Source organism: Cyprinodon tularosa, unplaced genomic scaffold (genome assembly GCF_016077235.1).
Source record: "Cyprinodon tularosa strain WSP-4 unplaced genomic scaffold, ASM1607723v1 ctg198, whole genome shotgun sequence".
NCBI lineage: Eukaryota > Metazoa > Chordata > Actinopteri > Cyprinodontiformes > Cyprinodontidae > Cyprinodon > Cyprinodon tularosa.
The window spans coordinates 1,801,316-1,817,256 of record NW_024038724.1 but is presented as its reverse complement, the minus strand read 5'-3'; the positions used below and the strand labels follow the sequence as shown (position 1 = coordinate 1,817,256).

General features: G+C 37.4%; 1 protein-coding gene across 1 annotated transcript in view; it reads left to right on the top strand.

Annotated features, from left to right (window-relative positions):
• Positions 1–1,329: 1,329 nt before the first annotated feature.
• Positions 1,330–15,941, top strand: part of grik4 (glutamate receptor, ionotropic, kainate 4) — a 413,635-nt gene continuing 399,023 nt past the window's right edge. The window contains exon 1 of the mRNA XM_038284024.1: positions 1,330–1,451. The gene's annotated coding sequence lies outside the window, so the exon portion shown is untranslated. The remainder of the gene's footprint in view (positions 1,452–15,941) is intronic.

Below are 15,941 nucleotides of genomic sequence, written 5' to 3'. Positions count from 1 at the left end.
GCGTTGACCCTGGACCTCAGAAAACACAATGGACCAACACCAGCAGATGACATGGCACCCCAAACCATCACTGACTGTGGAAACTTTACACTGGACTTCAAGCAACGTGGATGAAGTGCCTCTCTTCTTTTCCTCCAGACTCTGGGACCTTGATTTCCAAAGGAAATGCAAAATTTACTTTCATCAGAGAACATGACTTTGGACCACTCACCAGCAGTCCAGTCCTGTTTCTCTTTAGACGCTTCTGACGCTGTCTGTGGTTCAAGAGTGGCTTGACACAAGGAATGCGACAGCAGAAACCCATGTCTTTCATACGTCTGTGTGTGGTGGTTCTTGAAGCACTCACTCCAGCTGCAGTCCACTCTTTGTGAATCTCCCCCACATTTTTGAAGGGGTTTTGTTTCACAATCCTCTCCAGGGTGCGGTTATCTCTCTTGCTTGTACACTTTTTTCGACCACATCTTTTCCTTCCCTTCGCCTCTCTATTAATGTGCTTGGACACTGAGCTCTGTGAACAGCCAGCCTCTTTAGCGATGACCTTTTGTGTCTTGCCCTCCTTGTGCAAGGTGTCGATGGTCGTCTTTTGGACAACTGTCAAGTCAGCAGTCTTCCCCATGATTGTGTAGCCTATAGAACTAGACTGAAAGACCATTTAAAGGCTTTTGCAGGTGGTTTGAGTTAATTAGCTGATTAGAGTGTGGCACCAGGGGCCATCAATTTTGAACCTTTTCACAATATTCTAATTTTCTGATATGATGAATTTGAGATTTTCATTTGTTGTCATTTGTAATCATCAAAATTAAACAAAATAAACATCTGAAATATATGAGTTTGTATGTAATGTATGAATATAATATACAAGTTTCACTTTTTAAATGGAATTACTGAAATCAATCTACTTTTTCATGATATTCTAATTTTATGACCAGCACCTGTATATATATATATATATATATATATATATATATATATATATATATATATATATATATATATATATGTATGGTGGGGGGGGGGGGGGTTACCTACAATGTGGAGGAATTATTTTGTAAAATATCCTACATTTGGGGATGTACATATACATAGGGACATTCAACTGCTCCTCATATGGTTCAATCCTTAGAGTTGAGGTTAGTGTCAGGATGGTTAGGGTTAGGTGTATATCATAGGGTTATGGTAAGGGTCTGGGCAGTGTTGTATAGTAACTACTGTACTTGAGTATACAAACAAATGCAAGAGAAACCAAGTGTTTGACCCCACCTACTGAGTGACTGCAACAAAGTCGGGACTTGCCTGGGCTTGTTCATCACCACCAATAGAATACACCTGTTTTGTTTCTCCCATTAAACACAAAGCCAGTCTCACAATCAGCACCAGCCACAGGGAAGAGGAGACTGAGACGACAGCGACTGCAACAACGTCGGACTCACCTACAGGGGAACCACCAGTTGGTAAGGAGAGCCGGTGGCCGTGGCCTTATTTAAAGTCGTAGAGAAACGGCTGTTTCAACCGTTGCATTTCTGAATTCTCCCGAGTGGTGCATGACTTTACACGATTAAATAAAGTGAATGTGATTGGTTGTTTATCAAGAGGGCAGGATTGTTGTGGCGGAAGGTTTGCAGTGTGATTGTGGCCGCTTTCTCTGAAGCACTAACCATTAACCTACTAGTTCTAAGTTGTAGTAGCACTAAATTGGTGACTTAGAAACAATGTCGAGGAACACTATGGAAAGCGGAAACATGCAAGAGGAGGAGAATTTTGTGTCTGAGGTCATGGATGAGTCTCCTCTGTCATACATCTTTTATTTAGAGGAGGAAAGTGGAAGATGTTGTGGAAGAGGACGCCAGGGCGGCAGAAGCTTTGTTTGGTGCATTAGCTGTGACATTTGATGCTATAACCTCCTTTCTGCAGCCTCCTGTCTGCAGCACTGTTTGCGGTCAGCTACAATTTACGTCTGTGGAGGGGGCGGGGACGTCTGGAGCAGAGGTATTGCGTTGAACTCAATGTCACTGATTATGTGCAGTATTTTTGCAGTACAGTGAACCCTCGTTTATCGCGGGGTTACGTTCCAAAAAAAACCCGCAATAGGTGAAATCCGTGAAGTAGAAACCTTAATTTTTTTACAGTTATTATACAATGAAATACTCCATACAACATTGAAATCAAGGAGCAAAAACTTTTTACAGGCCCAAGCATTTGTTTAACAAATAAAAATACGGTATAAACGTTGTTAACTACTGTACTGTACTGTAAAATAATATAGTTATAAATAAATACGTAATAATTTTAATCATCAATACGAAATGAAGGGTTAATATTGCGGGGATCAGCACCGCCCCGCCGTGACGGATTGGAACGGGACAAAATGAAAAATGATTATGAAAAAAAGTACAGTAGGACAATTACTGACTGACGTGTACAGTACAGTACAGTATTTCACTGCTGTTCTGACGGAGCCGCTGCATCCTGACTCTGCTCTGTGGCGTTTTTTTCTTCTAAAGCCTGTGGTGCAGGTGTGTTTTTTGGAGAGAAGAACATAGTTATCGGTAGTTGTTGTCGCTCTTTTTTCTTCTAGGCCCAAAGATCCTTATAAACCGACATGCCACCATTAATATGTTTGACAATAAAGTTTAACAATGCATGATGCAAATCTGTGAAGCAGCAAGACCGTGAAAAGTGAACCGCGTTATAGCGAGGGTTCACTGTATTTTTGACGCAACTTTTCTACTTCTGTTATTTGATGTTGTTTCTAAAAAAAAAATGCATAACGATATTACAGCTTTCATTGATTTATTTCCAGTGATGGGACTAACGGCATTGAAACGGCGTTAGTAACGCCGTTACCTTGTTTTAGTAACGAGTAATCTAACTAATTACTTTGATTGTAACTATAACGCAGTTACCATTGCAGACACCCCGTTACTGCGCGTTACTCAGGTCGCACAATGAACCTTTTTTCATGATAGGACTCGTGCGCAAAAGTAACGCAATAGTCACTTTTACTAGTAACTAGTTACCTTTATTGTGGAGTAACTCAGTTAGTAACTCAGTTACTTTTTGGGAGAAGTAACTAGTAACTATAACTAATTACTTTTTCAAAGTAACGTGCCCAACACTGTTTATTTCAAACTTGAAACTTTGTTTAACCTGTAAGGTGTACAAAAAAATAAAATGAAATAAAAATAAAAAATAAGAAAATTAACCGATTAATCAAATCGTGGTGTATTCTTGAGTATCGAAAATAATCAAATCATTGGGTCAGGAAATCGATACTGAATCGAATTGCCATGATGGATGTGATTTACACCCCTAGTACCTACACTTTAATTTGACTCTGAGATTTCTGTGCTTTATACAACACTGGGTCTGGGTTAGGCCATATAAAATGAATGCATGTCAATGAAATGTCCAAATATGTCATGAAAACCAAGCTGTGCATGTGTGTGTCTTTATCAGGAAATTGTATAAGAAGAGAAATGACTGCTGCTGAGTGCTAAAACACAAAAACTCTCAAGAATGCCAGCTTCATTAGTTTCAGTTGCATACTGTGCTTCCATGTCAGATAATGGTAAGTTAAATAAGAGTTAACAGCTCTAGACACTCGGCTTGATGTTCTCTAAACACTCCCATTTTTATACATCTCTCATTAACCAAGGCACAATTCCACGTGTGTATTCCTCATCTCACTTGAAAGTTTCTTCACTCTTCCTCCTTCTCATCCACAGGTTGACCAATTACAGCAATGTGTAGCTCTGTCTGTCTTTCCCTGCTTTGATAATTAGAAATCTGACCATGTTCTTCTTTCACAAGTTCCTCGCTCAACCATTGTTGCTCAGGGCCAACTTCAGTTCAGATGAAGCCTGATTAAATTAAAGGCGCTGATTAGCCGCAATTGCTGTAACAGAGGAAAGAAAACTGGAGACAAGGGAGAGGGGTGATGCAGGGAGAACTGGCCTGAAGTGCGGATGCATTCCTCTTTAATCACTATTGTAAGGCTCTAAAAAAGCCAACGAGGCTGTTTCAGTCAGCAAAAGAGGGGTTTGATCTAAATAAATTTTTATCTTTTCTTATTTCTTATGTGGTATAAGACAGATCCCTCTGTGTTGATGTGGTGTATGTAGTTTACAATGTGTTATCTTAGGGTTCCTCAATTCTGGTCCTTTGGGTCTGGTGTCCTGCACCTTTTAGATGTGTCTCTGCTCAAACACACCTGTTTCAAATAATCAGGTCATTGGTAGGACTCTATGGAAGACCAATAGAGTCCCTGAAAAGTAAAACAGCCGTTTCAAGTGTAACATTTAAAGATGTTTGAAGATAGTTTTTTTCTAATTGCACATTTTAAATGGAATTATTAAATAATCTTTTTTGTCTTTTTGTGTCCTGTTTGGCCGATATGGCTCTGGAAATAAATGAGCTTGATGATAATCCAACAGCTTTCCTTTCACAAGCAAACAATTATGACTGTTGCCATAACTATTGAAAATTATTTAGGGAGTATACAGCAAACATGAAGCAACAACAACAAACATTGAGATAGAAAGGCAGGTGAGAAAGAAGGGATAAGAACTAAATGGAGAGAGAGAGAGAGTTAGACATCTTTTGTTATTTTTCATTTTTTAAACCACATACCGTACAGCTCAAAATGTGCCCTGAAGAATACTGTTGCAGACGTCATACAGTTACATGAGATTGCTTTCACTTTTTGTTTTTTTGTTCTTTTGTTCTCAATTTTAAAATGGAAATTCAAAGATACAATTTTGTGCAAATTCTCAGTCATCAAGCTCATGGCAATCACAAAGCAGGCTTAAATTAGGGGCTCAGTTTTTCTAAAAAAAAACAAACAAAAAAACAAAAAAACTGTTAAGTTATCTTTGTAATTTGGCAGCTTACAATAGAGCAACCTGTTGATGCCACTGCTGTTTTTAGCTACACGGAGGCCCTTAACCTCCTAGATGCATTCCAAGTCAGATGTTCATACATGAGATCACATAATGATTAGACGGCTTTAAAACATATAAAGTTCAGTGTTCATTTAACCTGGTAGAAAACTTGGTCTACTTCTTTTCTGCTTTATGTGCTCTAAATTGCAAATGAAATTTATATTTTGATATGAGGAAGTTCCCAAAGACTCTTTTGGAACATATGTACACCACTCTCAAACTGTTTTTGAACAGTAATAAGAATTGGTTCCAAGCTCAGCCATGTGTATTTGCTTTAACTTTCAGCACTGGTCTACTTTATTGTTTAAAGGTTCTACTTTTTCCCTCTATTTTTTTTCCTTTTATTTTTTATATTTATGGTTGAACCACGTTCATAAGTTGAATCCAAAAGATAACAAATAGCAGGATTTTTTTTAACCATTAGCTGGGCGCTATTTGCAGTTAACACCCACTACATTATGCTTTATTTATTTTTACATGATGTAAAATCAGTGTACTAATGTGGTTTCATAAAAATTATAAATGCTCTGCTGACAACCTTATTTATTCATTTTTTTTACAATGCATAACATAATCCCATATCTGATTTTATACAAACCACAGTTACTCAGCTTAAAGGACTGCTGGAAAATGTGATTCAGTCCCTGGTAGAGAAGATGAACATAGGGAGAGAAAAAGTTGCAGGGAAGCCTTGTTGGTAATATCTCTGTATGGCCTGAGGTGAAATCACTGGGAGGCCCAGTGTGTGGCTGATCTGACAGTGGACTTAAATCAGCCGTGTCCAAGGGATAAAACCAGGGATGACTGTCTGTCTGTGGAAGAGAGGGGATGATGGAGAAAGTCATACTTTAATTTGGAAAGATAATGAACAGTGTATTCTTCTCTGAGAACATAAAAGTAGACATTCAGCTGTCTGACAGGCACTGGAATTTAGAAACACACTACAGCCTTCAAATGTTGGTTTACTCTGCTTTGTTCTGTTTTTGTTCAGAGAGAATAGATGCAGAGGTTAAACTGTTGACATGACGGAAAATAACGGTCATAATTATTTTTTATTTAACAATGATCACCAAAACTGTCACGGTTATAAAGCTTTTTTTCCCCCAACACTTAAGAGAATATTGACCACAGCTGCTGCTGCAGGCTGTCTTTATTCTGTATTCAGAGCATTCAATATTTGCTCCCCTTATCACTTGTTCATCAAATTTATCCTTGATGCCTGGTCTCATGTTATTGATCTTTTCCAGTGTTGGCTTTTTTCATGCTTTGTGTCACAGTGGTTATTAAACACAGCTTTGACATTCTCGGCTGAATGAGATGGGTACTTTTAAAAAATGTAATGAAATATTTTAGCACCTGAATAAAACATTACTTACTCTGTTTTATTGCTAGCTATTCCTACATTATTTTTATTATACGGTTTGCTAAGGGAACTTCCTAAAATGCATTTTGGGTTTTTTTTTAATAAAAGGTTACAAGTTAGTGAAATGATCAACTACACATTTGCCCTAATTCAAAAATGTATTATTTATCCTATTATACTTAAAGGAATTTTATGGTAGATTTGAGCTGCGGATCTTGTGCTCTTTAGGGAATTCTGACTTCATTTTGAAAGAGATAAAACAATTACAGACCGATGTCATGCAATTTAGATGATCAAATTACTGAGAGGCTGTAGGAGGGAGGATGGGAGTCATAAAGGGTGGGCTGGTTCAACAAAAGGGGGCATGAGAAAAATAAATCGGAAGGGAATGAGGCTAAACTCAGTTTTCAACATGTCCCAATTCTTGAATAATTGATTTATACATCCATCTCTAAAACAATTTATGGTCTATACCCGCTTATCCAGACAGGGATATTGTCATGATTGTTTTAAGAGATCTGACCCACATGCAGAGAACCACTCAGAGAACCAGGGGAAAAGTTAAACAGGTTTATTGAGGGAATGAGTACAGGAGATGGATCTGGAACTCAGTTAACTGGTGAACCGGAACTGGAAAGTCTTGAGGGGAGATCACTGTGATCAGTCCAGGGACCGTAGGAAAGTGGACTGAAGCTTGAATACTGTTGGTGTGGGACTCACATTTGAGGGGGTTCTTGTTTATCCTTGAATCCAGTCTGTGTGGGATTATCCAGAGAAGAGGGAACTTGGTGGGGAGCAGACAGGTAGATATTCGTTAGACCCGGAGGAGCAATAGAGCGGGCTGTCACTTGGATTTCCGAAAGGGACTTGAACGGCTCATGTGGATGTTTTCCCCAGCTCAGTGTGAACTCAGTAAATCCTTCCAGGGGTAAAAGACCAGACATCCAGTTACACAGGAAGGCTTCCTGCTGAAGAGCAAAGACATAAACAATATAAGACTCAGAGAAACAAAGGCTCAGGTTAGACTCAGCTAATCTGGGCTTGGCTAGAGTACCCAAAACTGGCAAACACTCAGGCGTCGAGGTAGTGACAGCCCACTGCTCAAATACTCCTCCAGATAATGATCCAACGAGCCGCAGGTGTGCAGGGACGCCCAACGAGGACGGGACACCACCTGGTGGTGGAGAGACAAAAAACACACAAACAACCCACACAAACTGGATTCCTAACAGATATAGCCTGTTCCCTATTTCCACAAGATGGCAGTCAGGCTAAATGGAATGAATAGTTCCCAAGCAACAATTTCACTAATAAATACTTTTATTAGTTATATTTATTTTTAAGAAAATGGCAAATGTTTGATGTTATGTTGATCTGCGCCACACATAGCGCCACAGAGGTACTGCCACGCACATGTGGCGTAACTGTTGCCATAGAAACAACTGCTTTCCCTTTCTATTACAGGAAAAATGCTGTCCAATTTACGTTTATACCTCCCACCCATAATCCAGGTGCCTTCAACAGCTATGATAGCGACTTTTTCTTGCGAGTAACACTTAATAAGGGTTAGTGGTTACGGGGCGGTTTGGGATTCAACCTCAATATTCCAGCCCCCCTTTTTATGCAAGTGAACCACAATCCCAGTCTGCCCATCCAGGGGCACCATCCCCGACCTCCACATGATGTTGTTGAGGCGTGTCAGCCATGACAGCCCAAGATGCTCAGGAAAACCTGTGTCCCAATTTTTAGGTCTTTCTGATCTCTTGGAATTGTTTTTTGAGAACTCTTTAGGTTATCCATCTGTCATATAAATTATATGAGAGATGGCTAATCCTACAAAAAAAATGTTTTTCCACTTCAGGGTTCAATTAAATTAAAAAATGCTTTATTAATCCCAAAAGGTAAATTCAGTTTAGGTACCATTATCACTCACCATAATACTGAGCTATTGCTATTGATCCCAGCAGTAAAACGTTTTTCTTAAGGTGCCCTTTCTTTTACCAGTCATACCACTGCAATACTGGCAATGGAACCATCTAACATCTCTCACCACTCCACACATCTTGGTCAGAGGCAGTTCAATTTTTTACAGGTCAGTGCTACAGATCCATGCTGTCTCTCAAACACAAGACAGCCAAAATAATCAGATGTATTTCAACTGCTGATATTGAGGTGCACATAGCAGCAGTAATGCATCTTTAAACTGATAGACCTTGTTACTTGCTGAGCTTTCAACATCCTCTATGGCTTTAAAAAATTAATACTTCGTATGTTATTAATACTTATTTAACTTTTGTGTGTATCTACATTGCACATAGACATTTTTTGGAATATTTGTTTTATTTATTTGTATGTGTTACTGATTGACCACACTCTGGGTGAACTTAATGTCAGTGTAAATTTACAAGAACATTTTTTACACAATGTATCATCTTCTTAAGTTTAATTATTACTTTTTGTTCATATACACAAAATTAAAATTTAAATGTGAAATGAGAAGCACCAGCAAAAGCAGGACACATATGCTCTTAAAATCTTTATTTTTATTTCTTGCAAATACATTGATCCTTTCTAATATTGTGCAATCTAAATACCATTATTGACCTTTTTTGAGTTATGACTCCCAGTGTCCTCAGCTGTTTTCCTTCTCTTTACAGAAATTCAGCTCACATTCCATCTTTTAATGCAGCATAGTGAGAAAAACATTTTTTTTCTTTAAGAATGTTTTCCAGATTAGTTATTTTGTATGTTTGCTTAAAAACAAAATCAATGTATAATGAAAATCCTTTTTGTTCACATCTTTAAGCCTTCTCTCCCAGATTCTTTCCTGAAAAGAGATCATTTTGAATAAACACTTTAAATAATACTTCATGATGTATATATATTAAATATGACGCATGACAACAGTTTTTACAGTTGGCCCAGAAAAGCTGTTAAAGAACTTTCTTATAAACACAGCCTGCCACACCATCACATCATTACATCATACACATGATGAGCCTTCGCTCGCTCCAGCTATATCAACTGTGTTCTTAGATCAAGAACAACCTGAATGCGCAGTGACAGCTATCTGTTAAGAATAACCCACTCCGTCTGTATGCTCCCATTTCTTTCCCAAATCTTTGCGACTTACATAATGAAGATGATTCTATCCTGACGTCAGAAGAACTGCCCTAATTAGATAAACTGCTTGGTAAAACATTAGTCTTAACACGTAACGGGCAGGTATTACTAGGGTTTAACAAGCACATACATGAATAGTAGAAAATAATCCTAACAAGTTTTTCAAATATTGCCCACTAAGCTTCAAATGAATCAACAATACGTGAAAATAGCCCCCAAACTGTCTAAATAAATCTGTAAAATGATGTCGGGGTGACAAACTAAGCCAATGTTTTCCCCTTTCTTCTGTTAAACATAAAAAGGTAAAAACAGCTTGTAGCTCATTGAAAAAAATAAATATATCTGAGCAGCGATTTTAGATTTAACACCATAACTACCGTTGAAGGGCTAAGACAAAACTGACATCAGAGGCTTATTTCTTACACCCCAGAATACACTTAACCAGAACACTAAAGGTCAGACCTTTTTGTTTTTAACGGAACCCTAACCCTTACTGTTGTCCTGCAGTGCAGTGTAGCATTTAGATTTTTTCTTTTTGTTATACAAAAGAGACGCCTAACAGTCCAAAGTCTCCATAAAAAACTGGGACAACCACCATTTGTGTCCCACTCATCTGCTCAACATTGAAGGGATGTTTCAACCATGACCAAATCTTTACCTTGGCAGAATTGGTGGGAAAGGTATCTCATCAATGATATTCTATTTACATAGGCTTTGAAAATCTTGAGAAGGTACTTTGGCAATCCAATAGGTGTGTGAGGCAACTGGGTTGCTTTTAAAGCCTATTAGGGCAAAGGCAAGCGTGCTGCCAGTGTGTTAGGCTCTGCCAGGGTGGCTGTTTTTTGCTATTGTTTCTGTTGTTGGCCTTAAGGCAAAATTTGAGAGAATTGTGGAAGTTATTTCAGAAAAAAATGTAATGTTTAATTGATAAAGATCATGTTTATTCACACTTTCAACTCCAACAAACGCTATGGCAACTTGGAACCCTTAATGTTTCCAAGCAGGAAGAAGACAAATGTTAATGATAGTCAACATCGTACGAATCTTGAACAGTCCTACCACAAGACGAGTTTTTTTAGAAGGGGGGTGTAACCATCTTATGATGCACTTGGTGGTTCAGACTTCGCTGGAATTGGTTGGAGAACATTTATAGGGGGACATAGATGTCATCCTAAGAGCTGTATCCCTATAGGCACAATTCCAATCAGTCTCAAAGACTATTTTAAAGCTTGTCTCAGTATAATGCAGTTTTTTTCATCTTACTGTCAAATCCCTGAAGGACTTGCTGCTCCATTTCACCTTGCAGTAAAATAAATCTAGCATTTTCTTTAAACAAAATATTTTTCTGAATATAAACATAGAAACAAAGAAAGGTATTTGACTCAATAGTAATGTGTACACAACAGGCAAATTATGGTTTGTTATGTTGGTTAATTTCTGAGTGATTATATGTCCTCTCCATTAAATCAAAATATATAATTGTTTCATGGAACAGGAAGAAACACAAATTACTCATTCTCCAATGCACATGAAGTACAGACCCTAATAAAACAAATTGATTTGTTTGCAGAACAAAACACAGCTGGGTGATTACACTTAAAACACATTTTTATTAACTGTGATGCAACACCGTAATGATTTGGTCATAAAATAAAGCCTCCAGATCCAAAGCCCAATAAACATCAATGTTTGAGGTAGAAAAACATGTACTTATTTTTCAAAAAGGCTAAATTTTATAGAAACATATAAAAATCAATTAAATATATAAAGTATTAGAATATTTGTGATATTTTCTACAGAAGTGGATATTGATAGCATTGCAATATGAAAAGGAAAATGTTTATGGAAATTGTTAAACTTTACCTGGCTGGCAGATACATTTTTTATGCACTAAAGGACACATGTAAACATTTTGATCTGTTATCTTGTTGCATGTTTTGAGGGCAGATTATAAAAATCAGGGCCATACAGCAAATACTTTTATTTATATGATTTATGTTAGATTTTCCATTTATTTTCCAAACCGAACAATGTTTGGTATAAATATTGATCCCTGAATGTCTTTGGTTACTATTATTAGACATGGTTCAAAATATAGATATCCTAAAAGCAAATGGACGTCTTGGTAACCCCAATCTAATCTGTAAAAAAATATTTATTTTTCTTAGGTTGAGAAAGCAGCTTTAGAAAAGTGTTATGGAACAGGAAATTTCCCTTTTATCATTTTCTTTGGATGGAAAAAAATGTTAATTAAGATGCGTCTTCCTAAAGCTCAATGCTAGTCAAATTTTGATGTTTTGTGGCAGAAAAATATTGGCACAAAGCTGCAAGACTTCAAGACCATGTTATTTTAAGACTATCAATAAAAATTATGATATTAATATTAGATCTTTTGTTAAGGACAACTTTTCCCCAGAAAAATCTACTTTCATTATGCTAATGAAGCTACACTCATATATACTGCCTACATTTCCCAGACACAATTTGCATATGCACAATTTTTTTCCCCAGAGTTATTGAGGCATTGACAAGACATAAAAAAAAGTTCCACCACTGCAGCCTGTAGATTCTTAGTTACAACGTAAACAGAAGAAGTAATTATGTAGAGAACTTTAAATTATTGAATAGCTGCATCTTTGCATCTGTAGTAATTTTTATTAATTATCTGCCACTGCCTCTGAAAAGATGAGACAATACAAATTGCAGCAAATTGAAAGACCTTTAGAAAGGACTTATTAGTGCATATTAGTTTTTCAGACTTCTAAAAGATGGTGCATGCCTTTTTCTCTGTTTGTTTGTTGAAGGTCTGTGTAGCAGCTTTTAGATTTTTGTGATGGAGCACGTTGTAATATTCTTATATAGATTTCGTCATATCTATTTTAAACCTGAAACACATAGACTGAGATTGTAATGTAGTGTGAGATTTAAAAAATGTCCATTCTGGTATTTAGCTCTAAGGGGCTAGAACTGAGCGTAGTGATTTACCCTGTCAGTAGAGCCATAACAAATGTTTTATTATGTCAGATATTCATTTGTTTAAAAAAGAAACTCTTAAGTTTCTCAGAATTATTGTTTTAATATCTTTCCATCTCATGAATCCAGTGCCATGCGTTCTCCCTTCAGCTGGATGGGGCAGTACAGACTGATTCCACCCATTACAAAACGACCACTGCCTTGGAAACCACATAGGTTTATTTAACCTGTTGACATTGATATTTAAAAGTTACAGCACAGGCTTCATTTAAACTCATCCTTATTTAAACCATTACATGATCAGGCAGGAATTACCGTAGGTAAACCCCGTTACATCCATGTAATGAATCAAAATAGTCAATGAAAATGTCAATCTATAATTGCACAGTCTCAAAGAACTATTTGAATGCAGGTTTGATTAGGATTTAGTATTGTGTCATTCAATGACATATTAATTATTTCACAAGAAACTGGACTCAAACTATCTTATATTTTTCTGCTGCTTCCTTACATCTTTCGTCTCAATTTATTTATTTGCTTACTCGTGATGTTCCTCTAATGACTTTCTTTACATTCTGGTAACTGTCTTTACTGTATTTCATCCCCCGTGGCCTTCTTTCTGTCCTTCCTTACTTCTGTTTTTTTCTTGTCCTTCATACCTTTTATTTATTCTGCACTTTGTGTATATTTTTTCTTTATTCCTGTCAATTTTGTAGGTTGTATATTTCAAACCTGACCATGTTTAATATGCAAAATAAAATCAGGGTTTGGTATTTAATTCTAAATGCCTGAGTCTGGAAAAGTCTGGAGTTATTTTGTATAAAAAGTAGGATCCCTGTGTTTTTTTTTTTTTTTTTTTTACCCCAATAATTTATTTCTAATTCTTTAAACTTACTCTTATCACTGTTGGGTTTACTTCAGTCACTCCCTAGACAACCCAGCTGTCACAGCTTGTATTTTCTTCCATCTTTGTGAAGTTGAATGTTAATGTATCTGCTTCTAGAGCATATTTGCTCACCATCTCTGCCCTTGAGCTGCCAATTGCTAGAATAGATGTACACAGACAAGGGCACACACAGGTGTCCTTGCATCATTTCATATGCATTCACAATTATGCTGAATATGATTTTGGAGCTAGCACCCCAGCAAGGTCATAGGCCTTTTGATACTGACTTTTTTGGCCTGCACTATTGCCACTGATTATACTCATGTTTATCTCTCAAAAAAACATCCTTCCTTCATGTCAGCTCATCAGGATCAAGCATTCAGACAATTTATTTTAAGTGGTAGTGAACAGATTGAGCAAAATAAAATAAAACTAGAAGTAACTAGAAACTTAACTATGAAATGAATATGTCCTACAGTAGAAGCATTGGAAAATGGTAAATGAATATGACCTAGAGTAATGAAAGAAGAGCATTATTTAGGTCACGGTATTCAGACACTGATGAATTGCTGCTTTTTAACAGAATGAAGACTAGGAGGTGTTTAATTCACCAAATTAGAGCAAAGTAAAATTTCCATATTTCTCTTTTTGATTTTATCAGCTTTGATTACTTCTATAGTACCAGAAATATTTCTCCCAGCTTATTCATTTTAAAGAAAGGCTTCTGATTGGTTAATAATACTGTTTACATGTGCCTTCATAAACTGCTAATAATGTCTTGTACTAACATTGAGGAAGTTAATGCTTATTTTGCTTCTATGAAAACCCCCCAAAAAGAATGAATAAACCTAAGCCTCCTTTGTTGATGGACACAATCATACCTTCATGGGTCTGCAGAGGTACAGGTCTTTCTCTTTTTCCTTTTTTTTATTTTATGACAGCAAGATTGGTTTTGTGGGTGGTCATGACTCAACTGTCTGTGTTGTCTATGTTGATGGATATGAAAAGGGCATTTGAATGTTGATGCAATATTGGACGCTTTTTTCTGTGAAATTTCTGCTGCCAGCAGCCTTGCCAGCAGCAGGATTTCTCTGCAAAACACATCCTTCTGGATGTAGTGCTGCATACCATCTGCTCTCATGAAACCTGAGGTAGAATATGCATATATGTATCTGTCCTTAGGGAGGGATATAACATTTCAGGTCATACATTATAAATGACCATGAGCAAATGAAGGAAACACGGGCATTTGCTGTCCTCAGGTAAGGGTAAAATCCGACAGGATTCAAAGAGATGTTGCTTTTGTAATTCAGGGCGTTTGCTTGACAGAAGCAAGGGCACTGGAGTAATGGAAGGCCTGACTTCACTAGTCTTAGTATAACTCTTAGCCAGCCTGGATCAAACAAGATTCTTTTTAATGCTTCCTTTCTTGTCAACATTACCTCGGTCTACATCTCCAGTTTTCTGTGATCCTACAGCATTGCATCACTAGAGCTCAGGGTGAAACCTTCAAAACTTACCTTCAACATTGTTTTCTGGATCCTATTCTGAATTCCACATGGACTTTTATTTCTCCTGGCTGCTGTTTCAAAATCTTTTCTAAATTTATTTTCTTGTCTTGAATCCCATTAAGTTCAAACTGTGTGTTATTTACTTTAAATCTCCACAAGGGGATGATACCAAGCAAATAAGGCATCTGTTGGCCAGAAGAAAGAGTGTTAGAGAAACAGTGGAAGAAAGAGTGTGTCTAGAGCAGAACTGATTTAAGGCCTCGGGCCACAGGAAGAACACTGCTCTACACTCCAGGCACGTCCCAGAGACTAGCAGCAGAGGAAGCACAACTGCCATTCAGCAGCATCGACTGCAGACGCCTAAATGAGTCTGTTCTGTCCTGCAATGCCCAACGTGGCAGTCTGCCACTTACTCAACCTTTCCAAGTCCCACTTTGCCCCTCCCCTACTGCTTTGCGGTTCATCTTTCCTTTCTGCACTTTTTCAGTCTTTCACTGTCACATCACAAACTTTGCAATCTTGAGTGTCTTTCTCAGCAAATGCCCCCTCTCCCATCAACACTAGCAGTCCTTAGTCTAGTCATGCATTTAATCCTTCTGTCACCTTTTCTTTAAACTGAGCCTCCATCTTGACCGTCAACTGCTGTCTGATGGGTCAGTGTCCATTTATTGAGGTTGATTTTGTTGCTAGGTTGTTCATGATCATAGATTGTAAGATGGTTTGCAAGTATGTAAAGTATTACTTAAAGATACAGCCTACATAGTGGTGTATTTAGTAGTAAGAATATACACAAAGCTGGACGGGTTCATAAAAACAAAGATGTTGGGGGCTTTTGATTGTATCTGCATATTTTGCTGGTATTCAGTCCAGCTTATTTATGGATGTCTAAACACACGTCTTCTCAAACCACTTTACAAAGAGAACACAATCAAATCATACAGACAGTTTGATGGGAAACAGAGGTGTCCTTTTATGACCTAGTGAGGTTGGGAGAGAAATGTAGCTGGGGTAGATTTTAAAATACTGTAAATGTTTTAGAGCTCTGAAAAGGTTCAACAGTCCATGCAACCCACTAGTCGGCTTTCTGTTATCTCCTGTGGTGTGCGTTATATTCAGCTCTACAGTACAGTTGAAGTCATTACACA